Source organism: Cupressus sempervirens, chromosome 1 (assembly GCF_028749045.1).
Source record: "Cupressus sempervirens isolate cs-2001-9-10 chromosome 1, ASM2874904v1, whole genome shotgun sequence".
Lineage (NCBI taxonomy): Eukaryota > Viridiplantae > Streptophyta > Pinopsida > Cupressales > Cupressaceae > Cupressus > Cupressus sempervirens.
The window spans coordinates 732,572,480-732,599,412 of NC_143118.1; the positions used below are offsets into that span (position 1 = coordinate 732,572,480).

Consider the following 26,933-nt stretch of genomic DNA (forward strand, 5'->3'; position numbering starts at 1 on the left):
TGTTTCTATTTTGGATAGAAAATTTTCAAATTTAATTAGTGAGGAGGATAAGAAAGTTATCTTAGTCAAAGTTTATTCTAAAATTAGAGATGCCTGCTCAAAATTTGAGGTTGTCAAGTATGTTGAAAGTCCTCCAAATTATGACATTCCCAAGAGTTTAAATGATAAAGATAATGATGTTTTTTCTTTGGATATATTTGAGAAATGTTCGTTCCAATTTGAGTTTGGGAATGGCCTCAAATATTCCATGCAAAAGGATAAAGAAAAACTAGAATTCTATGATAAAACATGGCTCTTTGGGAATAATATTTTTCCTATTAGACTTCTTCATTATATAGAGTTGATTTTCAATATTGAGGGGGTCATTAAATTATAGCTGAGATGGATTGCTTCATTAGGATACCATGCATTATTTCAAAATGGCTCCTTCTTTTCACAACTGGTTAATGGCCATTATTGAGTTTCATTATGCTTCCACTTCTTTTGGTGAGGTTTCCTCATGTATTTGTAAATATGTTGTATTGTTGTGTTGTTGTTTGTTTTCTAGTTTTGGTTTTGCCTTGCCCCTCTCCACCCTCCTAGAAAGCAACTCTATGTTTACCCTCTTTTTGGCTCAACTCTATAACCCAATGGATAAGGCACTTATCTTCTGCTTCAGAATTTGGATTCTTTATGTACTTTGAAGGACATAATCCCCATTTAGAACCAGCTATAGGTGCACTTTTAGAACACCATTTTAAAAACTTTTAAAGTTTCCTCCGGTAAAGACTTCTCCAAATTTGTTTCCAATTTTCTTAACAATGTTTCTATGAAGGATAAATATCAAAGTTATAATGTAGATGTGAAGGTTCCTATGCCATAATTTAGAGTTTATAGCCTTGGTTCAGAATTATAGGTTTAGTTTGATATGATTTATTATGCTTCTTCAACTTCATGTTCATAATCTTACTTAGAGAAAGAAATAATTGAGTTAGTCTTCAAAATTGTTTGATTGAATATACAAAAGGAAGCAAAATTAGAATTGGAATGTAGAATTGGGATGTAGAACTAGATTTCTAATTTTTCTACCATAGGAGAAGCTCATTCAGGACTTTTTGCAAAGAAGAGGAGAAGTTATTTTGATATTTTTTGCCAAAGAAGCCAAATTGCCACTTTCCACCAAACATCAAGTTCATAGCAAGATAGAAGAATGTCCTTCCTCATACTAGCTACCTATGTGGATATCATAGCATGGGCCTGCAAGTGCAAAATTTCAATGCCCAAGCCCATTGTGAGCACTCTAGGGTGTAGAGAGGCTAGGATGAAAGTTCTTGAAGAGATGTTGAATGATAGTTCTACAACATGGCATCCCAACCATCTAAAGTAGAAGAATGTGAGCATACTTTTATTGGTGGGCAAGGTCATTGAATGACCCAAGCATGAAGAAGTTTCTTTGGTGGAAAATGCCCTCCCATGTTCATTTTCCATGAGAAAAAGCTATTTTCTAATTCTTTGCCAAAGTGAAGTCAATATGCAAAAATCCACAAATAGGCTATGGTAAAGAAGGATAACGGGTAAATAGTTTTGGTGCCTCTTTTTGAAAGCCAAGGAGATGTTATTGGAGAGGTTTGTATAGAACCCATCCTAGGAAAGAAAGTTGAGCATAATGGTGTAAAGATTGAGCTTCTCAGGAAAATATAATTGTACCTTGATAGAGGGAATTTTTATGACTTCACCTCCCTGGTTTGGGAGCTTGATGTACTAGGGCTTGGTTCCCCTTGTTTCTGAAGGTGTCATGCATCAATTGCACATATTCATCTTTGTATTGGCAAATTTCCAAGTTTTATACAACATCGTAACCATGGGCCTCAGAAGAGAAAAAATGCACTGTTAGAAAGTCTGGGAAAAGGAGACAGAAACTATGGAGTACCAATTTTCATATGATCCTTCAAGATTCAGGCTTACTCATGAAACTTCTTTTGTAAAGCATCATGTACATTTTAGGAACAAAATGCCAATTATGATTTGGATTGAACCATTATTTTGATAGTTTTTTTTTTTTTTTCAGCGACTAAAGTTGATTATCTGACATTATGCCACAACTTCATCTCCACTCACTTGGCTCCAAACAATAAATTTAATTTTTGCAAATACATAAGTAGATCTCTGGAGGATGACTTTAAAGTAGTTGTTGGGATTAAGATGGAAAGCATACTTCTGACTAGCTTTCCTTCCTCTAATTATAGTTTTATTGGTTGGAACAAAACTGCAAGTTATCATAACAAAGATGGTTGTAGAAATCCAAGCAAGACATGTTGTAGTTAAAGGACTTCTAGTAGTGAAGCATAGTAATGGGCATTTTTGGTTTAGTCGACCTCAATTGGTTCTATTTTTGATACATTTTGTGTTGTTCATGAATTCTTTTCAACTCATAAATTTCTTTTGGATATGGTATGAGTTTGGTCTGAAGTCTTTCTTTCACAAAAAATTTGGAGCCATAATAAAAAGAGTTTCCATAGGAGTTGTCATGCAGTTCCTGTGTAGTTACATTACATTTCCTCTCCATGCACTTGTGACATAGATGAGATCAAATACCAAGGAGGCCATATTTAATGGGCAAACAGTGAATGCAATAAAGAGATGGCACAAGACTACCAAAAAGGATAAGAGACAACACAAGTTTGGTTCTAGAGGAAGTGCAGAAACTTCAACTCAAATACCTTCACCAATCTACTTCTTGCACAAATTCAAGAAAATAGGAGGTTTTGATAGAAGAGGAGCTGGTGAAAGGATTTATAACTTAGAACATGAAATCTCAAATCTTGAAGTGGATGCATCTCTTCTAAATGATGAACGCTCCATCCATTCTCCAACTATTAAGGGAAAAGAGAAGAAAGAGGGTATATAAATTATTTCAACTGAAAGAGATTACTGTCATCATGAAAATGCCTCAAGAGGTTTTGGAGGCACAAGGGGTCATAGCTGCAGATTTGGAAAGAATTTTGGAGGAGCTTCAAGATCATGTTGAATCCATTGATATGGCCAATGATTTACATACAATTGGAGGGTTGACTCCTCTTCTTGGGTACCTATGGAATCCTCATGCATCTATTAGAGAAAGAGCTATAGAGGTTGTAACTACCATCGTGCAGAATAATTTAAAATGCCAACAACTTGTCATGGATGCAAAGGATTTTGAGTTGCTTCTATCCAACTTTGTATCTAATTCTGATGTAACTATCGAGATCAAAGCATTGGTTGCAATCTCTTCTTTAATTCAGCACAACAAGCCTGCTATAATTGCTTTTCACCTGGCCACAATCCAACATATGTCATTTGATGATTTAGGGGAATCTATAAAAAAAGGAAGAGCATTCTAGACCATTCCTATTTTGAAAATGAAGAGTCAAGGAAGCTCAACAGTACCAATATTCATAAGATTGTCACAAACTTTGGGGAATCCTTTGCATTAAACCCATAAAGAAAGATACCATTAAAATGGTCAAGGTATTGAAGTTAAAAGAATGGGATTTGAAAAGGTTGAAATAGATTATCATTAAGAAATGATTAAATACTTGGATTAGAAAGGATCAATTATTTTGGTGACTGAAGGGTCCTAGTAGGAAAAGGAGATATTAAATAGGAATTTGATGGAAGTAAAGTGGGTTCTTCTTTTCTACAAGGGTAGGTATTGCTGAGGTAGAGAGGAGACAGTAATTTTGATGTATTTAGGGGATTTTTCATTCTAATTTTTGTAATTTATTTGGCAAAGGAATTGTGAGAAAATAAACTCAAAGTATTTTTATTTGTGGTGTTCAATACAAAGAGCATGGTTGTATTTAGTTTTGAACACTTTCTTACATCTTGAGTCAAATGGTGAATGGGTTGTAAATTAGATTATTTTCAATTGTTCCTATTGTAAAGATTAGGATGTTTAATCTTCTTTTCATTTTAGTTTCATTGCATTTACATTTACAATATTCATTTCTACATTGCCAATGCTAGGAAGCCATATGAAGTGTGGGTTCTTGGAGTTGGCTAGGTTTATGATTAAATTCACTACCCAAGGTAGTTTAGTCTAGGGTTAGCTTGGTTTTCCCTCTTCCATTCTTAGGTTAAGAACATACCCAATTAGTTTATGAATAGTAAATTCATTGAATATCATTTGATAAGGGAGCTGTACCTTTCAATTCAAAGGAAGATGGTTCTGTTGATGATCTTGAAGTCATTGAAGCTTTACTTGCAAGAAGATTTTCCAAAGTTAAAGGAAAGTACAAAGCCAAAACTCCTTTGATTTTCTTTTCTCATGAAGAACTTGGTGGCATTGCTACAAGGTGTCCAAATAGGGAAGGAAAAGAAAAAAAGAAAAATGACAAGTACACAAGCAAGAAGGATTTCAAAATCTACAAGGATAAAGGTAAGAAATCTTGTTACATTGCTAAAGATTCTAATAGTAGTGAAGAAGATGAAATGGTATACATTATTGTTAAGGATGAACTAGATGATGAGAATGATAAGATGGCCCTTATCTTACATGTTAGTAATAATGATACAGGGATTATTGATAGTATTTTTTCTCACCACATGACTAGTGATAAATCTAAATTTGAGCACTTGGAACACCATGATGGTGGAAGTGTCAGATTTGGTAATGATGAACCATGTTATGTGAAGGGAAAAGGTTGTATTGCACTAACCAATGATCTTAGATGTGATAATTCTTATTAGGTTGAAGGCATGAAGCATAATCTACTTAGTGTGGCACAATTGAATAACATTGGATTCAAGGTAGAATTCATGAATAGAAAAGACAAGATGATAGATGGAGATGGAAATATATTTGGGACTAGTATTCAAAAAAGAGGTAATAAATTCTACCTAGATTTGACTATAAATTCATGTTTCATAGCTCAAGCAAAAGACAATTGGTTATGGCATCAAAGATTGTGTCATGTGAACTTTGACAACCTAGTAAATATAAGCAAGATCAAAAGGGCTAGAGGCATTCCAAGCCTAAAGAAACCTAATATGGGCATATGCAAGAAATGTCAAATTGGAAAGATGGGAAAGACAAGTTTTAAAAGAAAAAGCTATCACTCTAAAGAAGTACTAGAGTTGGTTCATACAGACCTTTGTGGACATATTGGTATACAAAGGTACACTAGAGATAAGTACTTTCTTTTTGTTGATAATTATTCTAGGATGATGACAACTATGTATTTAAAGGATAAATTAGAAGATTTTCAAAAGTTCAAATGGTATCTACCTAGAGTTGAGAAGAGAACATGAAAGAAACTAAAATGTTTAAGATCACACAAAGGAGGTGAATTCATCTTAAATGAATGCAATGAATTTTGCAATGAAAGAGGAATTAAAAGATAGGTATCTACACCTAGTACACCTTAGTAGAATGGTATTATTGAAAAAAAGAATAGATCAATCATGGATTTTACAAGGACACTAATGATAGAGAAGAATATTGCTATCAAATATTAGAAGGAAGCAATAAGCATTGTAGTTCATACCTTGAACTAAGTTCAGTTGAACAAGGATTCAAATCAAACACCTTTTGAATTATGGTATGGTTATAAACTTAATGTGTGTTACTTCAAAGTATTTGGAAGAAAATGTTACATTCTAAAGAAATCAAGAAAATAAAAATTTGATGTGAAAAGTGATGAAGGCATGTTCTTGGAATATTCTACTAAGAGTAAATCATACAAATGTTTGAATCTATCTACTCACAAAGTTATAAAAAGTGCACATGTAAAGATTGATGTTTGCAGAAGAGTCTAAAGAATAAAGCAAGAAAGAACCTAAAGACTATAGAAACTTTGTTTACTATGAGCCTAATACTATATGTGAAGTTCAAGCAAGTGTCAATCAACATCATTCACCACTTAAGTCCTTGAGATCCCTAGTTCAACTTGAGTTGCAACTAGTGTAACTCAAGTCATAGTCAAAAGGACCTAAGTCATAATCAAAAGGACCTAAGTTTTAGCTAGTGCAAACTATGTCATTTGATGGACCTAAGTCATAGATAGTGGGACCTGAGCATGATTCGAAAGATCATAGTGAACCTAGTGAATTTAGAAAAAGGAACCCAAGCTTGTTGGATATGTCAAAAGGAATCATACACCTCAAAAAATCATTGGAGATTATTTAGTTGGTACAAAATAACAAGAAATAATTTAAAAGGTACATGTTTTCTTACTAAATTTGAGGCTAGAGATGCATTAGAGAATGAAAGTTGGATAGAAGTAATGAATGGAAATATTGATTGGATAGAAAGGAATAAAACATAGACTCTTGTTCCTAGACTTAAGGACAAGAATGTAATTGGTACAAAATGGGTATTTAAAAATAAGTGAATGAGAATGGAGAAGTTTCAAGAAAAAAGGAAAGATTAGTTTGCAAGGGTTATGCTCAAGAGGAAGGTATTGACTATGGAGAAAAAAAAATTTCTATTTCTAGACTTGAAGGTTTTAGAACATGTCTTGCATATGCAGCACACAAAGGATTTAAAGTATATTAGATAGATGTGAAATCAACATTCTTGAATGAAAACTTAAAAGAGGAAGTCTACACTGAGCAACTAGAAGGTTTCATTGATCCTAGAAAAAGGGACATGGTTTGCAGACTACAAAAATCTTTGTATGGTCTCAAACAAGACCCTAAAGCATGATATGAAAGGTTACATAATTATCTCAAGAATTTTTTTTATAAAGAACTAATGATAACAATAACCCATACATCAAAGAAGGACCAAATAAGAAGATTGTGTTGGCATAAATCTTTGTGGATGATACATTATTTAATGGAAATGATGATTTTTGTAAATATTTTTCTATGAGAATGAGTAAGGAATTTGAAATGTCAATGTTTAGAGAGATCAAATTCTTTGTTGTCTTGAAAATTCAACAAATGAAGGATGGTATTTATATTACTCAATCGAAATACATCAAGGAGATACTGAAGAAATTTGGAATGGAGTATTCCAAACTAGTTGGAAGACCTATGTCTATTAGACATAAGCTTTTCAAAGATGATAATTCCAAAGAGGTAGATTAGACTACATACAAATCAATGATTGGAAAAATTTAGTATGTGGTACACACAATAATTGATATAACACTAGTAGTTGGTATGGTGGCTAGATTCTATGTTAATCCAAAAGAAAAATCATATGATGGTAATCAAAAAAATCATGAGGTATCTACAAGGTACTGAAGAGTATGGTTTGTGGTATAAGAAAGGAGGAAACTTTTATTTGAAGGCATTCATTGATGTAGATTGGGCAGGAACTATTGATGATAGGAAGAGCACTAGAGGTGGAGCACTTTTTCTTGGAAAGAGGCTAGTATGTTGGACAAGTAAGAAGTAGAACTATACCTCTCAATCTATAGCATAAGTAGAATAAGTTTTTGTAATAGTCAATTATTCCAACATTGTGTGGTTCAAGCAATTGTTGTCAGGTATGAAGGAGAAATCAAGGACCTAGTTTTTATTTTCTATGATAACAGAGTTTAATAAACATATCCAGGAATCCAGTGATGCATACCAAGACCAAGCATATTGAAACAAAATATCATTTTTGGAGAGAATTAGTGCAAGAAAAAGAGGTGAGGTTGGAATATGTGAATACCAAATAACAAATTACAGAAATATTTGCCAAGCCATTGCTTAAGGATGCATTTTTGTATCTAAGAGGTAAGCTAGGGGTTATTCTCCTATCTGAATCTCACTAATCAAATTTTAGTGATGCATCAACCAAGCATCTTGAAGATTAGACAATTTGATGTAGTATTGTCAGAGCATATTGCATATGAATCTATACATTAAGGTACATGGAAACTACATTGATTTTTATCTTTGGCATAAGATGTCAAAGAGGGGGAGTTTTTTGTCATATGTTAGATAAATTTAGAGAAATTTTATGTCTGATATAGAGAGTTTACTGTTATATAGAAGAGATGTTGAAGAGGGAGAATGAATTTGGTTGATATCAAAGAGGAAGCATTTGATATTGTAGTCATTGCAATAAAAGATTGATGATAGAGGGAGTTCATACTGATAAAAGGGAGTTCTCATGGAGGAGAATTAGAATGAAACTAAGGATATTGTCCTTACTTCTATTTTTCTTTGAAATTTCTATGTATCCTAACATGTTATATTGGTATCAATGCCAAAGAGGGAGATTGTTGGATACAATCATTTAATTGTATGTTTTCTTTCATGTTACACAAATGTCAAGTATATACTGAAAAATAAGTGTATGTCAAACTTTGATGTAGGAGCATCTTGGGCATAAGAGAAATCTTGCCTCATCTAAAAAATAAGTAAATAAATAAATAAATTATTTTTAATCTTTTCTATTTTAATAAGGGCTAGTAGACAAGGTGGTTACTATTTATGGGAACTTGCTATTTTTAGTAAGTTTGTCATATGATCTTAGAATGTTATCATTTTCTACAAGAAGGTTCATTTTAGAGTTATAAGACTACCATAAAAATTTCATTGCTCAAGCATAAGTATCAAAGAAGTTATTGCAGATTTTTGATGGAAATATTTGTAGAAAAATCTCCAGGCTTATTGTTAGAGACCTTAGAGTGCCCAAATGAGGTTCAAAAACTCGACAGAAGGGCACTAGCACCATTTTGTGCTTGTAGATTAGGAGCTGAAATTTTTGAAAAGTGGTTATAATAGCCAATCAGAGCAATAGTTTGAAAGTTATGGCATTCTAAAGTTGGGCTACCCAAAATATCTAAAATAATTGTCAAATATGTCTTTGGCCAACTTTATATGTATTTTTAGGGTCTAGTGGCCCCAGGTACTAAGTTTCAATGTCTAGAACCTTCTTGGGTAGCATAAAATTGCCTATTTAAGAAAGACCTGAACAATGTCTAGGATAACTCTAGTTGGTAGTTTGTAGCTTATTCTTGTAGATTACTATAATGAAGGTGCCTATGTAGGTTAGCATTTTGTACTTGTGAATTTTTTAATTTCACATTTGCATCTCAATTAAGAACTCCATATTTTGTTCTCACATTTGCTATTGTTTCTTTGTTTCTATTATGAGTTTAAGATTTTAAGGGGAGCACCTTTTATCAAGTGGTATCAGAGTTAGAGTTCTTGAGTGTGTGGACAGATTGTTGATTGTGAGGTAGTTCATACCAGAACTATGTTTTGGGATGAGTGTGTAGATAGATCATTGATTTTGAGGTAGTTTACAGTAAGGTTTTAGCAAAAGTGTGAAAATGCCTCCACAAAGACAGCATGGTGGAAGAGTTGTAGGTGTTACACTTGATGATTTTAGAGCTCTCCAAAGACAAATCCAAGCATTGGAGGAACAAATGTATAGAGGAATAAATCATCTTGTAAGAGATGAAAGTGAAGATTAGGAAAAAGTAGAAGAAAATGTTGAAGTAGAGGTAGTTCTAAACCAAGAGGAAGAGAGGACTTTTAGGGCCATCTCCAAGATTGGAAAAAGACCTAAGTTTGAGGTTCCCACATTATTATAAAATCTTAATCAAGAGGATCTAATAAATTGGATCAATGAACTAGAGGAGTCCTTTGAGTATGAAGATATTGAAGATCTTCATAGGATCAAGTTTACGAAGGAAAAATTGAAGGGACATGTAGAGATCTAGTGGCAGGAGATTTAGTTGGAGCAAAATAGAAAGAGAAAGGACAAAATCACCAGATGGGAATGGATGGTAGCTAAATTGAAGTGACAATTCATTTTTGTAGATTATGAGCTTGATTTATTAAAGAAATGCAAGGGTTGAAGCAAGTGAGAAAATCTATTCAAGAGTATACCAAAGAGTTCTACTAAGTTCTCATTAGAGTTTGCCATGTGATGGGGACACAACCCAAGCATAGAATGGACACAATAGGAAAGGAAAAATTGTATTAACTGTGTAAATATGATATTACATTTAGTACAGAGAAAATAGACTTCAAAACATGCCCTAAGGGCTTACAACAGTATAAGTTTGGAGATAATTTCTCCTTTTAGTAACTCCTCTCAAACTCCACTCCGAACTGCCTTTTAGAAATACCGAGGGTTAAGGATTAGGAATACATTCTAGAAAGTGCTAGTTGGCATCCACGAACCAAATAGAAGGCTCTAGAAGTCACATTAGAAGTCAGCACAAAATTAGAAGAATCCAAAAATGATAACCGAACTTTTGGGAGCCATAAATTTTGAACCGTAGCTCCGATTGACAAACCATTTACATCTTTGGAAAGCTCTCAAAGTGCTCTATAGCCCTATGGACCAGCTTCACTCATCCACCATTGTTTGGCCCTATATGAGGTCATTTAATGCCCCTAACCTAACTTTAAAGCATTCTGAGGAGGTCTCCAAAAATTAAAAAATTGCAATAACTTTCAAACCGTGGGGCCTTTCAATCTGATTCTTTTTCTGGAATGCTCTAAATTACAATTAAAATATTTTGACCAATTTACACCTTCTAGTTCACCAAAATGATGGCTCAATTACATACTCCTATTTTTTTAGCATTTACACGTATCCCAAGGTGTTCAAATACTATATCCTAGAACACTGATAGTGGAACTGTGAGAGTTGGAACCTTAATTTGACCCAAATGGTTGGAACCTTAATTTGACCCAAATGGGTATCCAAAAATGAAAACACATGAAACATAAACTAAGTCTAAGTACATTTTTTTGGTTGACACAGGATTTCCCTTATACCTCTGGATGCTCCTGCATCAGACACCTAGGGTAAATTGGAAAGTGACCCTGTCACTTTATGAATGGTAGAGGAAATCTCAAATGGGAATCCTTAGCTGCTAAAATCCAAGTTGAGTCCTCTATCGGTCATCCTTTCCACTTGACCAAATACTCTTTATACTACCTATTTCTGGTACTCCTACCCATACGACTATCCAGAATCTCCTCTATCTCCTCCTTCTTAGAAGTAGGAATTGGACATGGCTCTAACATCAGCTCCTCATCTGCACCATCATCATGATACTCTATTAAGTCTGCAATGTTGAGAATAGGAGAAATGTGAATTCCATCTGGCAACTCCGCCTCATATGCATTTCCTGAGTCATGTTTCTTTAGGATTTTGCAGGGCCCAAATTTTTTCATTTTCAGCTTGTTGTAAGTACCAGCTGGAAATCTTTCTTTCCATAAGTGTACCATGACTAGATCCCCTACTTGGAATTCCTTATGTCTTCTCCTTTGATCAGCCCTAGCTTTATACTCTTGATTTATCTTGGTAATGTGTGCCTAAACCTCCTCATGTAGACGCTTGATATGTTCAGCAAATTCTTCAGCTTCATCACTTGCCCTCTCTCCTTGCTCTATCTTCCTCAATTCTGGTGCAGTCCTTGGGCTACTTCCATATACAATTTGGAATGGTGATTTTCCAGTACTCCTATTTACAGAATTATTGTATGCAAACTCTAATTGTGGTAGAGTCAAATCCCACCCCTTGGGCTTATCTGACACTAAACATCTCAGTAAATTGCCCAAACTTTTGTTTACCACTTCTGTTTGGCCCAATCTATGGGTGATGTGTGGAACTGAATTTCAAGTCTATTCTCAACTTCTTCCACAATGTTCTCTAGAAATACCCTATAAATTTAGTATCTTTTTCAAAAACTATACTCCTTGGGAGACCATGTAGTCTTACCATCTCTTTGAAAAACAAGTCTGTAATATGGACAACATCATGAGTTTTGTGGCATGGAATGAAATGTGCCATTTTGGAGAACCTATCAACCACCACAAATACTAAGTCATTACCCCTCTATGTCCTTGGCTATCCAAGAATAAAATCCATACTTATGTCCTCCCATGGCTTTGATGGAATAGGCAATGGCTGATATAGTCTAGTATTGTGACTAAATCCCTTGGCAACTTAAAAAATCTAACAACTCTGTACAAACTTCTTCACATCCTGTGAAATTTGAGGCCAAAAATAATGTTCTTTAAGAATGGCAATGGTCTTATCTTGACCAAAATTTCTTGCCATCCCTCCACTATGTTTCTCCTTAATCAAATTTTCCCTCATGGAACTCCTTGGAATACCCCTGAATAACATAGCATCCTGAATTAGATAGTCTAACCACTTAGGTCTGTGTACAGCAACAGGCTCCTTACAAGCTTTCCATGCTTCAACAAAATCAAGATCCTCAGAGTATAGATTCTTGAGTTCATCAAACCCAACTACTTCAACATGCACTACTGTAAGCAACGATTGTCTCCTACTTAGTGCACCTGCAACCATGTTAGATTTTTCACTTCAATGTTTCAACACAAATGTATAGCTCTACAAGAACTCTACCCACTTCATATGCCTCTGATTCAATTTACCTTGGCTATTTAGGTACTGTAATGCCTGATGACCAGTATATATAAAAAATTCCTTTGGCAATAAATAATGTCTCCATTTCTTTAAGGCCTGAACTATTGCATAGAACTCTTGATCATAAAAAAAATACTTCCTTTTCGCATCATTCAAATTTTCACTAAAATATAAAATAGGCTTACCTTCTTGGCTTAATATAGCCCTAATAGCACTGCCCCTAGCATCACAATCCACCTAGAACATCTTTCTAAAATCTGGAAGTGCCAACACAGGTTTCTCTATCACCTTCTTCTTTAGCAATTCAAAACTTCTCGTAGCTGGGTAAAAGCACAGATCTGTGTCACCGTTTGTGATATCAAAACCTGTTTTGGTCAAATTTCATTTCTCTATCAAAATTCAATTTTATTCAAAAACTAAAAATACCCTTTTATAGATCTTAGATTCAATATCATCATTATATAAATTTTAGAGTGTTTTGATTAGTTATAATATGTTAGAATTTCAAAATATTATAAGTCAATATTTCAACACTTCAGAAGATGCTCACTTAAAAAAGGGAAAAAAATAGTAAATCATACCAAAAAAATAGAAAAAATATATTTATCTCTAGAGGAGAGAGTCCTCTTCATGAATATGTAATTTTTTCTCAAGAAGGTGTAGATTTGATTGGAAAGTTTTGACGGGAGGAAAAAACTGTTGGCTTTTGAGAAGGTCGAGCTTGAGTATTTATAACAAAGAAAATATAGATAAAAAATAGTTATTTCTTTTTTTGTGCACTAGATATGCATGTCATCTATAAGATATTTTCAAATCAAAACAAAAAAAGATGATTTGCATTTTATTTTTTGACGGGAACTACACCCTATATTTTTTATAGTTAAAAAAGGGACTTCAAAATAAAAGAAATGAATAAATTCTTACTCAAAAAAATTTTAAAAAATTATAGGCATAAATTTCATCCAATTCTACACATTTCATCAGTTTACATCATTTTCAAATTCTAAACACAAATACCATTTTTTTTGTCATTAATGTTGAACTATCGCATTCTAATATCATGTTTCTTCATAAAAGGTGACACAGGTTTGTGCTTTTACCCAGCTATCACAATCCATTTGAACTCTTTTCTATCCCCTTTTATTGTGTCAATCAGGGGTGCACATATACCACTGCAATTATTAATAAACTTTTTGTAAAAACTAACTAGACCATGGAACGATCTTACCTCAGTAGTAGACCTTGGAGTAGGCCATTCCAAGATGGCTTTTACCTTCTTTGGATCTATTTTGAGACCTTCAGGTGATATAACAAACCCCAAGTAGACTAAAACTCTTTTTGCAAAGATACACTTCTTTAGATTAATTAATAGTTTCTCTTCCCTTAACCTTTCAAGGACACTACAAATATGTAATAAATGTTCTTCCAAAGTCTTGCTAAAAATTAAAATATCATCCAAATAGAAAATAAAAATTTTCCTAAGAACTTCTTGAGTACCTCATTCATAAGCTGCATGAAGGTGCTTGGGGCATTCGTCAATCCAAAGGGCATGACTAACCACTCATAAAGACCCTCCTTGGTCTTGAAAGCTATTTTCCACTCATCTCCTTCTTGTATCCATATCTAATGATAGCCACTCTTGAGATCTATATTTGTGAAGTACTGAGCTCCAATCAAGCAGTCCATAAGATCATCCATTCTTGGCAAAGGAAACTGATACTTGATGGTTATCCTATTTATAGCTCGAGAGTCTGTACACATCCTCCACTCTCCATCCTTCTTTGATGCTAGTACTGCAGGTACTGCACATGGACTCAGGCTCTCCCAAATCAAGCCCTGCCTCAATAGCTCCTAAAGCTGTCTATTTAGCTCCTCAATTTTAGTAGGAGTCATCCTGTGAGCAGCCTTGTTAGGAAAACTAGCTCTTGGGATTAAATCTATCAGATGACTAATTTGCCTTACTAGTGGCAATCCTTCTGGAACATTATTAGAGATGATATCTCTAAACTCACCTAGTAAATCTGAAACTTCAAGTGGTATTTCACTACTACCTTATTTATCTTTCCTAGGAATCAAAGCATAACACATACATTGATGTTTCATGCCATCTAAAAAATTCCTTCCATCAACAAGACAAATAATAGCACTGCTACATACCTTTTTGCCTTCCTTTTTCATGGGCTTCAGTTTGTGGCGATCTCCATCCTTTGTTAGAGAGTATGTGTTTGCATGACCATCTTGTACTGCATACCTATCAAACTACCATGGTCTTTCCAAAAATAGATGGCAAACATTCATTGGAATAAAATCAGAGAGAACTTCATCATGGTAACTCCCAATTTTGAATTTTACTAAACATGTTCACTTACTAGGACCTTATGATCATCTTTCACCCAAGCAATCTAATAGGGTTGGGGGTGTTTCTCCCTCTTGAGCTTTAGCTTAGAGACCATCTCCTCTGATACCAAGTTATCAGTGCTACCACCATCAATGATCACATCACAACATTTATCCTCATAGTTGTGCTTGGTACGGAATAAACTCCTCCTTTGTCCGAGTTCAATCTCACCACTTAGTAGGACCCTTTCATTTACTAATGTCTCTCCTCTTTCTGCATCTTTTGAATGTGATGATCGTGCATCCTCATCCACATGAGCAACCTTAGGTTGACCCTTAGCTCTCTTATCTATCCTTCCTTTTCATTGAGGGCATTCAAAGACATGATGACCTTCTTCATTGAAATGGAAATAGGTACCATAGAAACCTCCTCTTCCTTGTCCACATCCTCTACCTCTTCCTCTCTGATTTCAAAAGTCTTGATCTTGAGAGCGGTTGAAACCCTCGTTCCTCTGGTTCCTACTAATACCCACATCTTCATTCTTCTTTTGGGTTTCATTTTGGCCTCCAGATGACCTACCACTATCTCTTCCTCCTTGACCACACCCTCTTTGTCTCCCTTCAAACCTCTTATTTAGCTTCTCTTCAACTCGTAGGGCAAACTGGTATGCCTCTTCAACACTAGTCATTCTTACCAGACATAATTCCTCTTGGATGCTAGGTCGCAACCCACTAATATAACAAGCAACCTTCTCCTTATTTTCTTCTACATGACCTACTCTAATTAGAAGTTGGTAAAACTCCTCTGTATATTCTTGGACTGATTTTTCTACTTGCTTTAACCCATGCATCTTCTTAAAAAAATCAAGCTCGTAGTCAACAGGAAAGAATTGCTTCTTCAATTTGTCCACCATACGATCCCACCTTGTGATCTTCTCCTTTCCTCTTCTATTTCTTTCTAATTGAACCTCTTGCCACCAAATTTTAGCGTGGCCTTTCAATTTGGTCTTTGCAAACTTAACCCTATCTAGATCCCTGATATCCTCATACTCAAAGTACTCTTCCAGTTCATTGATCTAGTCGATCAACTCATCTGATTTCAGATTTCCTGAAAATACACCCACATCAATTGTAGGTCTTTTCCCAAACTTAGTAATGGCCCTATTTGCCTTTCCTCTACCTAATTCATAAATTCCCCATCAAATTCCCCTTCTGGTCCAATTTCTTCTTCTTCATTGTCATCATCACTTTCGTCGCCTGCAGCAACATTTGTTCCTCTACGGAGCTCCTCCTGCAATGCTTGTACCTACCTTTGGAGGGCTCTAACCTCCTTAGGATTAATAGCTCTAGCCCTTCCACCATGCTCTATTCATGGAGGCATCTTCTTAACTCAAACCCACAACCACATAGTCCTGGTGCAAACTGCCTCACAGTCGATGCTCTGTCTACACACTCAGGAAAACTAGCTCTGATACCACTTGATGGGGACACAACCCAAGCACAGAATGGACACAATAGGAAAGGAAAAATTTTATTAACTATGTAAATATGCTATTACATTTAGTATAGAGAAAATAGACTTCAAAACATGCCCTAAGGGCTTACAATAGTATAAGTCTGGAGATAATTTCTCCTTTTAGTACCCCCTCTCAAACTCCACTTCGAACTGCCTTTTACGATGCCAGAAATGTTCTTAAATAGACCCCAAAGGGTTAAGGATTAGGAATAAATTCTAGAAAGTGCTAGTTGGCATCAACCAACCAAATGGAAGGCTCTAGAAGTTGCATTAAAAGTTGGCACAAAATTAGAAGAATCTAGAAATGGTAATCAAACTTTTGGGAGGCATAACTTTTGAACCGCAGCTCCGATTGACAAACTGTTTACATTTTCAGAAAGATCTTAAAGTTCTCTATAGCCCTATGGAAAAGCTTCACTCATCCCCCATTTTTTGGCCCTGTTTGAGGTCATTTAATGCCCCTAGCCTGACTTCAAAGAATTCTTAGGAGGTCTCTAGAAACTGAAAAATTGTAATAACTTTCAAACCGTGGGGCCTTTCGACTTGATTCTTTTTCTGTAATGCTCTAAATTACAATTACAATCTTTCGACCAATTTACAAATTATAGTTCACAAAAATTATGGCTCAATTACATACTCCTATTTTTTTAGCATTTACAAGTATCCCAAGGTGTTCAAATACTCTATCCTAGAACACTGATAGTGGAATCGTGAGAGTTGGAACCTTAATTTGACCCAAATGGGTATCCATAAATGAAAACACATGAAACAAAAACTAAGTCTAAGTACATTTTTTTGGTTGACACAAGATTGCCCTTATACCTCTAGATTCTCCTGCATCACCATACAAAATCTGATAAGGAGAAAGTGGCCCATTATCTTTATGGGTTAAGGCCAAACATTTAGGATGAGTTGAATCTAGTTCAAATTAATAGTATGGAGGAGGCATACCAATTTTCCCTAAGAGTTGAGGAAAAATTGAGCAAGAAGTTTGACAATAAGAACAATGGAAGAGGTCATGGTGGAAGATATGGTAGATGATCTTATGATGGTCATAATGATGATCAAAAGAATAAGGATGAGGTTAGAAGTAGGAGTTAGAACTAGAGGGGAAACAATTCTAATTATTTCCATGATCTAAACAATAGAGATTAGAGAGGAAGAGGTAGAGGAAAAGGATCTAGAAGAGGAGGCTTCCATGGGAAATGTTTTTAGTGTGAAAAAGAGGGGTATAGAGCATTTGAATATTCCTAGCACTAAGGAAGGATAGATTTTAAAGAACAAAAGGCTAGGCCAAAGTTGCACACATTGATGAAGATGTCAAATCTTCACATTCTAAAGATGCTAAAAGAGGAGATGTCCTACTTAACAAAAGAGTCATGTTGAGTGGTGAGAATGAACCTAAACAAAGAAAAGCTTGTTTTACAGAAGGTGCAGATGTGAAGATAAGTGTTGTGATGTGATCATTGATGGTGGAAGTACTAAGAATCTAGTGTTAAAAATAATGGTCACCAAGTTGAAGCTAAAGAGAAAAAAACACCCACATCCATACCATATTGCTTGGGTGAAAGATGATCACAAGGTCATGGTCAATGAGTAGTGCTCTATGAACTTCAAGATTGGAAGCTACTAGGATGAGGTAATTTGTGATATCATACCTATGGACATATGTCATATTTTGTTGGGTGGGTCATGGTAGTTTGATAGACATATTGTACATGATGGGTGAGAAAATACCTACACCCTAACCAAGGATAGAGTGAAACATAAGTTGAAGTTTTTGAAGGAGAAAGAAGAAAAGGTATTAGTGTTGCTAGATTATGTTTTGTTAATGGAAAAGTGTTTCTCAAAGGTATGAAGAGTAAGCATACATGTTTTTCTATAATTCCAAAAGATAGTAAAGAAGAAGTAGATGAGGTACCTATAGAAGTTGCAAATATGTTGGGAAAGTTTTCTGATATTGTATTACATAATGTACCTAATGGATTGTGCCTAATGAGGAAGACCATTCACAAGATGGATTTGGCTCTAGGAGCTAGCTTACCAAACAAGGCAGTGCATAGAATGACACTAGTAGAAAATGAAGAGTTGAATAGACAAGATCATGAGTTGTTGCAGAAGGGGTTGATTTGAAAGAGTCTAAGTTCATGTTTTGTACCATCCATATTAGCACCAAAGAAGAATGGAGAATGGAGGATGTACATAGATTCCTATACTATCAACAAGATCACAATAAAATATAGATTTCCATTACCAAGGATGGGTGATATCATGAACTATTTGAGTGGAGCTAAGTATTTCACAAAGATAGATCTGAAGAGTCAATACCATCAAATTTGCATGAAAGAAGGTGATGAGTAGAAATTTTCTTTCAAGACAAAGGAAGGGTTGTACGAGTGGTTAGTCATGTCTTTTGGGCTAACCAATGCACCAAGCACTTTCATGAGGCTCATGAATGAGGTACTAAAGGAGTTTCTAGGTAATTTTTTTATTTTTTACCTAGATGATATTATGACTTTAGTAAGATATTGGAGGAGCATTTGATCCATATTCACAAGGTAGTTGATAAGTTGAAGAAAAGTTACTGATAAACTTGAAGAAGTGCAGTTTTCTAAAGGAGTTGGTGTACCTAGGATTTGTAGTCTTAGAAGAAAGTCTGAAAATGGACCCATAGAAAGTGAACACTATCCTTGAATGGCTTACTCCAAAGAGTGTGAAAGAGGTAAGATCTTTTCATGAATTGGCTAGTTTTTACAAAAAGTTCATAAGAGGTTTTAGCACTATTTGTGGACCATTGACTAAAACACTGAGAGGGGATAGGAAAGAGTTTAAGTGGACTATAGGAGAAAATAAGAGTTGTAATCTATTGAAATAAAAATTTACTAAGAAATCTATTTTAGCACTTCCTAATTTTAACAAGGTGTTTCAAGTAGACTGTGATGCTAGTGGTACTGAAATAGGAGTTGTTATGAGCCAAGAAGGTAGACCTATTGCTTATTTTAGTGAGAAGTTGAATGATGGCAAAAGAAAATATTTTGTTTATGATCTAGAATTTTATGCTATAGTTCAAGCATTGAGGAAGTGGAGACACTATCTTCTTCCTAAGGATTTTGTTTTGTATACTAATCATCAAGCTTTGCAATATTTGAATAGTCAAGAAAAATTAAACCAAAGGCATTTGAAGTGGGTTGAGTTTTTGTGGAGTTATACATTTTTTTTGAAACACGAGTTGGAATTCTAATAGAGTTACAGATGGTCTTAGTAGGAGACAATTTTTGTTGACAAAAATGTAGATAGAGGTGTTTGGGTTCAAGAAACTTGGTACTTTGTATCTAGATGAGCCTAATTTTGGTGAAGTGTGGAAGGCTTCTATAGGACCTGCTATAGTTGACAAGACAAAGTGGTTGGATTTCATGATACAAGATAGTATGTTGTTCAAAGGAAGCTAGTTGTGCATTCCTAGAAGTTCAATGAGAGAGAATCTCATTAAGGAGAAGCATAGTGAAGGATTGGCTAGATATTTTGGAATGGATAAAATCATAACTTTGTTTGCTGAGAATTATTAATGGCCACATTTGCAGCAAGATGTGAAGAAGTTTGTACAGAGTTGAAAAGTATGTCTGATGGTGAAAGGAGTGAATTAGAATCTAGGGTTGTATCAACCATTACTTGTACCAGAGAAGCCATGGGAGGATGTCAGCATGCATTTTGTTCATGGATTACTAAGAAATCAGTGTAGGCATAATTCTATTTTTTGGTGTTTGACAAGTTTTCAAAAATAGCACATTTAATTTGTTGCAAGAAGACTCATGATGTTATTCATGTAGCAGAGTTGTTTTTCAGATAAGTGGTGAGACTACATGGTCTTCCAAAGAGTATAGTTTCAGATTAGGATACCAAATTTGTTGGGTATTTCTAGCATACATTATGGAAGAAGTTGAAGATAAATTTGAAGTTTAGTTCATCACATCATCCATAGACTAATGGATAAATAGAAATTGTGAATCATAGTTTAGGAAACTTGCTAAGATGTTTGGTTGGAGATTAACCAAAAGGATGGGATATGATTTTACTATAGGAAAAATTTGCATATAATAATTTTATCAATAGGAGTATTGGTAAATAAATATTCCAGATTGTATATGGGAATAGTCCTAGAAATACTTTTGAATTGAGGCAATTGGATAAAGGAGAGATAAGTAGTGCTGAAGTAGAAGATTTTGTTGAACATTTGAATAATATCCATGAGGAGGGGAGGAAGCACATTATAAAGATGAATACATAGTATAATTCTAAGGCTAATGTGAAAAGGAGGTATAAGGAATTTTAGATTGGAGATGAATTCATGGTTCATTTCAGGAAGAAGCATTTTCTAGTGAGTACATATAAGAAGTTGAAGATGAAGAAGTTTGGACCATGCAAGATAGTGAAAAAGGCATGATTCTAGAAATGTGTATGAAGTGGAGTTGCCTGGTGAATTGAATATTTCACCAATATTTAATATTTTAGATTTGATAGAGCATTATGAAGGAGGCGATAGAGATGAAGTTACAAAAGTGCAGTGGAGTATTCTAGCAGCTAGTTTGGCTACAAAGGAGATTGAGGAGATATTACACAGTCATGTTGGTAAAAGTACTATGAAAAAAACTTATGAGGAATATTTGGTCTAATAGAAAGGGAGGCCAGTTGAGGATTCATCATGGAAAGTATGAGAGGAGGTTAACTATCTTGGTTTTCCTCTGAACACCTGAGATGTGACATAGTCACTTCTCAAATTACTATGGATGTTTGATGCAAGAGCATCCTAGGTGTGAGAGAAATCTTGCATCACCCAAAATAAATATATTTTACTTTTAGTCCTTTCTATTTTAATAAGGACTAGTAGACAAGGTGGTTACTATTTATAAGAACTTTCTATTTTTAGTAAGTTTTTCATATGAGCTCAGAATATTTTCATTTTCTATAAGAAGGTTCATTTTAGAGTTGTAAGCCTACCATAAAAATCTCATTGCTCAATCATAAGTATCAAAGAAGTTATTGTAGATTTTCAGTGGAAATATTTGCAAAAAAAATTTCACATTCACCGTTGGAGGCTTTAGAGTTCCTGGACGAGGTCCAAAAACTCAAGGGAATGGCATGCATACCATTCCAAGCTTGTAGATCAAGATTTGGCATTTCCAAAAAGTGGTTATAATAGGCAATCCAAGCAATGGTTCAAGAGTTATGGTTTTTCAAAGTTGGACAACTTGAAATATCTAAAATAATTGTCAGAGATGTATTTGGCTTACTCTACATGTATTGCTAGGGTCTACCGGCTCTAGGTACTAATTTTCAATGTCTAGAACCTTCTCCAGTGACATAAAATTTCTTATTTAAGAAAGGCCCAAACATTGTCTAAGATAGCTGTGGGTGGTAGTTCATAGCTTAGTCTTGTAGATTATTGTAATGAAGGCACCCATGTGGGTTACAATTTTGTACTTTTGAACTCTATAATTCCACATTTATGGTGCAAATAAGAAGTCCATATTTTGTTCTTGCATTTCCTGTTGTTTCTTTGTTTCTATTATGAGTTTATGGTTTTAAGGATAGCTCCCTTCAACAAGCTCACTTGTGAGTCAAAGGAAGTTGCAGTGTATAACAAGAATCTCAATGTTAACCAAGTTTAGAGCAAGTGTTAACCAAGCTCACTCAGCCACCAAATGGAGTTTGCAGGAAGAGAATGTCTACTGAGTTCACTCAATAGCCAAAGGAAAGTTGGGATGGAACCAGTGTTAACTAAGCTCCCTCAATTACCAAAGGAAGTCTAAAGGAAAATCATTTTTGAGTTAGTGTTGACCGAGTCCTATATCAATTTTGTTGGTTAGTTCTAGCCGATTCATGAGATGAATTTTATTTATTTGAAATTATATTCAACCCAACTTGACAAGGTAAAATATATAAGTAACGGTCAAGCTAAGGATTGAATTGTAAGTAGAAGAGAAGAAGAATCATGGGATTGAAAAGATAAATCAATGAAGCAAATTTGAAGTTGACTGAGTTGCAAAGAACATTTTAATCAAGGATGATCAAGTATTCAAGTGAGAATAGAGATCTAAAATCAATAGATACAATATGCATCATCAATCAGGTCATATCATTATTAGTCTCAAATAATTATATTAGTGAATCAAACCTCTTTAAAGATTTATCTTAACAACTATTCTCCAAATCATCTAACATGGTGGCATTTTTAGATTGAAGTGTATAAAGACCTCTAACAAGGCCACTCCTAATAGTATGAGCTAAATCATTTAATAGGGTCACGCCTAACAGTGTATTTTGTAATCTTTAACTAGGTTGGCCCTTGATAGGGCTCACTTTAGAAGAGTAAAAAATAGTAACTAGTTGCAATTGATGGTTTTTCCCAAATTGATTTTCCACATTAAATCTAAGTGTCTCTTGTGTTTATGTTATTTTCTTGATGATTCTAAAAAGTAAGGTTATTACACTTAATATAATAAGATCTACTTATTCATTTTTAACAAAGTAACATTGCATATATTCAATATTAATTGAGTGTTTACTAAGTGACAGTGATTGTTAGTGTAAATCAAGTTACTATGTTAACCGAGTATTTTAGTGCTAACTAAGTTACAACAATATTTTAATTTTAGTAGAGTTTGGTTTTTGTTTTGTACTAATATCTTAAGGGATCTAAGAATTATTTTTGTGGTAACTAATTTTCCCCTCTTCTCTTAGTTACTCTTCTTACATTTCCAACAAAAATATACCCACAAAAAAATGACACAAGAGATACCCTAGAAAGCCCTCATTGATGAAAAAACACAACCTCCAAAAGAATCTATCACTATGTATTATTCAACAAAAATAGCATTGCAATATAACCATTTAAGCCTTCAAAGCCATAGCCACTACCAATAAATCTATGTGAACAAACATGAATCCACACATCTCATGCCATGCTTCCAACCTTCACAAATGCTCCCTTGAAAATTAACACTATGTTTTTTGTAGCTATTGCTCTCTCATCCCGATGATGAATCACATAGTGTGATTCAAAATGATGATGGTAAAAATTTCAAAAAAATCTAATCCACAAGAAATTGCGAACAATTTTAAAGGATTATGGAAATCTGATCTCTCTGATTAACCTGTCAAGCCTTGTCTTAGTCAACTCTTTCAATTTTCCTTTTTGTCTTGTTATACAACAACTACCCTTATGGCTTGTTATATAGTAGAAAGTTCCACAAAACCATCAAGTGGTATTACAAGAACCATGTGATAAAACCATGTCCTAACCCATCGACCCTAGATTTAATATTGGACATTTAATTATTTTTCCCCAATATTAATTAATTACATCAAATATTATTACAATGTTATAATAAACTCATCAAAACTATCCCATAAGAATATTTACATCTTGCAAGTGCTCTTAGGTGCAACATTGCATAATAAAATAAAATAAAATAATATAACACTATTATGCAATATGTGCAATGCCTATAATCTCAATAATCTCTCACTTGTTGTATACATTGCATAAGGTCAATCTATAGCCACATAAATGAACAAGGGAACAATCCCTTCTAGAACATCCACCATCATGGATCAAAGTACACCGAGTGCTCCATCCTAGTACCTGCTACAAAATCAAAGTATACAACATCTCAAACATGAATGATTCCACCTCCTATTATGCCACTACAACTAGACATATATGGGGACAAACTAGTTATAACAATCTCCAACCAATCTCAAATCCAATGTAACTAAAACCAAACATCAATGAATATAACCAAGACCAAAGAGAATATCATGCAAATCATAACATGGATCATGTCCTTCTACACACACCTCTATATGTAAATTGTGCAAGTATGATATCCTCCATAAGACCCCAACCAAGAATCCACAACAACACCCAAACCATACAATATAACTAATCATGGATGTAGGCCTCTCAAAAAAAGATCAAACTCATAAACCATTCCTAAACCAAGAAATAACCATTCCTAATCCAAGGAATATGCTCAATATAAAACCATCTCTTGATCTCAAACAACATAATAAAAACACATGCACATGGAGATAACCAATGAAAATCCACCTTTCAAATGAACCCTCTAGAATTAACTCATGTACCATATCTCAAGATCCATAATGAAAGACAAGCATAAATATAGTGCACCAAGAGAAACAATAGGCTATACCTTTGAAGTAGTAAACTACCAAGTAGACCAAGAGTAGGGAATGAGAATTTTCATCAAGATATCCAAGTCTTAAACCAAGAATCATTTAAGAATAATCTCTTCTCAATTCCATATTAGGTGAATGCCCTTTTGAGTTCTTGCCAAAACCATCAACCATCACAACAAATACATCTCTAATAAAAAAAAATCAATACCACCACCATCTCTAAGTACCTATGAGTACCTATAACCAGTCAATCCATGTCAACTCAAAATGTAACATATAAATATAATGAAGCATCCAACAAATGATCAATATACTTAATACTAAGAAACTAAACCAAGATCAATGTCAAAGTTCTAACCATTGCATCAGGAAAATAAACATGACAACATGGATCTAAACCATTTCAACCAAAGAGATAACATGCTCCATATGAACATACCAAAACATGTCAAAAATATAAATATGTATCAAGAGTATACCATGACATAATAATGAAACCATCATGAAACCAAGGATAACATGTCAAATGAAAGTATAAACTACACCTCTACCAAGAACTCCATGAGTCTTAAAGATGCAACCTTTTTTACACACCATGAATAAAACCATATCCACATACCATGAAGAACCATCTCCACACATCATGAAGATAACAAGTGTACCATGTAAATGTCAAAGATGCTTCTATAACAACATGATCTAATAAAAACTTACAACATCTACAAACACTCAATAAATATATCAATGTCAAAAAATTCCACTCAACCATGGTACTGTGTCACCCATGGCATCATAAAATCCACCTCCTACATGAATATCCTCCAAGTCTACACTCACACAACCAAAGTGTTATTACCAAGTGAAAACCAAGATCTCCAAATGAAAGAAGATACAAACCAAGTCAAGAACCAATCTAACACTTCCACCTCATCACTATCATAATATCTCTTTAAACTATGTATCCAAGCTATCTATGAAATTGTGATGAAAAATAATATTGTAACTATGAGAACCAACCAAGGCACTAATTTATCAAAGAACTCAGAGTGTACATCATGAGTTCTTCAAAAGAAACCAAATAACCATGATGCTCAACCAAGAAGATATATACCACCATAACCAAATTAGGAATCCAAAACAATGAGTACTAATGAAGTACTTGTTTATTAAATTATGTCATGTGAACATTCATGGTACCATGATCACATCTATGAACCAAGAATCCAACTCTCAAAGTGTCTAACCTATCAACATAAAATAGCCAACCACAATCCTCCACAATGACTATACCTAGTAACAACATCTCATCCCTTCTACATGCACAAAAAATAGAAAATCATGTGACTAAGGGTATAGACAACCGAAATCCAAGATACCAACCTAAATATGCATCAATAATAAAATATCAATGGGTAAACACAACCCTTAACCAAGCCATAAATACAACCCTTGAGTATAGATCATCAAAAAATCATCATACCTATTCAAACCAAATATTGATAACCATATCATCATTATACCAATCTATGAACTAAGTATACAATGATATAATATCTAAATTTCCAAAATATAAAATTTCATAAACTCGCAATGTTAGCATAGTCAATATATATCATAAACTATTTAGATCAATATATCACGAAATAAATTATGGCAAATCTACATCGAATTTGAACCAATGTATAGAACTCTCCAAGAGCTTTCTATTGACTGCTCAAAGTCAATATCAAACCTACACCAAGTTTTAGTACTCTAAATTAGCTTTCCAATGACTATTAGAAGTCCAAAATCTGACATCTTGAGTGAAAGTTATGGCCATTTTACCAAGATAGTCTTTTTACCATTTTCACTACAATTTTTTCACTTTTTTTTTGTCAAAAAAATTCTAATGGGATTAAATTCACTACCATCATGGGATGAAACTAAAAACCTTTTGTATTTTCTATTAACATTTTCAAACTGTTAGAAATAATAGTCCACCAAGATAACTAGGGGGTGGGGGATGAATCAATTATCCAATAATTAAAACATTTATCTTCTTTAAAAAAACTTAACCATTCAACCAAAGTAAAAAACAATCATAATAAAATTCACATAGATAATTACACTAGATATGTTGACTAGGGAAACCCTTGATCAGAGGGAAAACCTCGATGGGAATGATGCCCACAAGATGATGTACTAATATAAATATTCTTTGGTAGAGGACGGACCCTGTTAGGAGTCTATTAAAAAATTTAGTATAGAGTCCATATTAGGAGGCTTTGAATCTCTATTAGGATATTCCAAACCTATTAGGAGTTGTGCCAAATCTATTAGGAGTTGTAGTACAATGTATGCAAGATGAGCCCACTACCCAAAAATGTAGTTTTGACTACAAGAAGAGCTCATTGCTCAAACAAGTAATTTACTATTATGTTCCTCTTTCTTTTATTTTTTAAATCAAACCAAGCTCTATTAGACCTTTTAGACTAGGTCACAAACTTTGGATTCAAATATCAAACCTCAGATCACTTAGCAAAACCTCGACAATGAAGTTTCCTTCACTTCCACATTGCT

General features: G+C 34.2%; 2 pseudogenes; both read left to right on the forward strand.

Moving 5' to 3' along the window:
* Positions 1-1,774: 1,774 nt before the first annotated feature.
* Positions 1,775-2,887, forward strand: LOC149580013 (MLO-like protein 10 pseudogene; annotated as a pseudogene).
* A 31-nt stretch (positions 2,888-2,918) lies between these two features.
* LOC149580014 (uncharacterized) overlaps positions 2,919-26,933 on the forward strand; it is a 174,965-nt pseudogene continuing 150,950 nt past the window's right edge.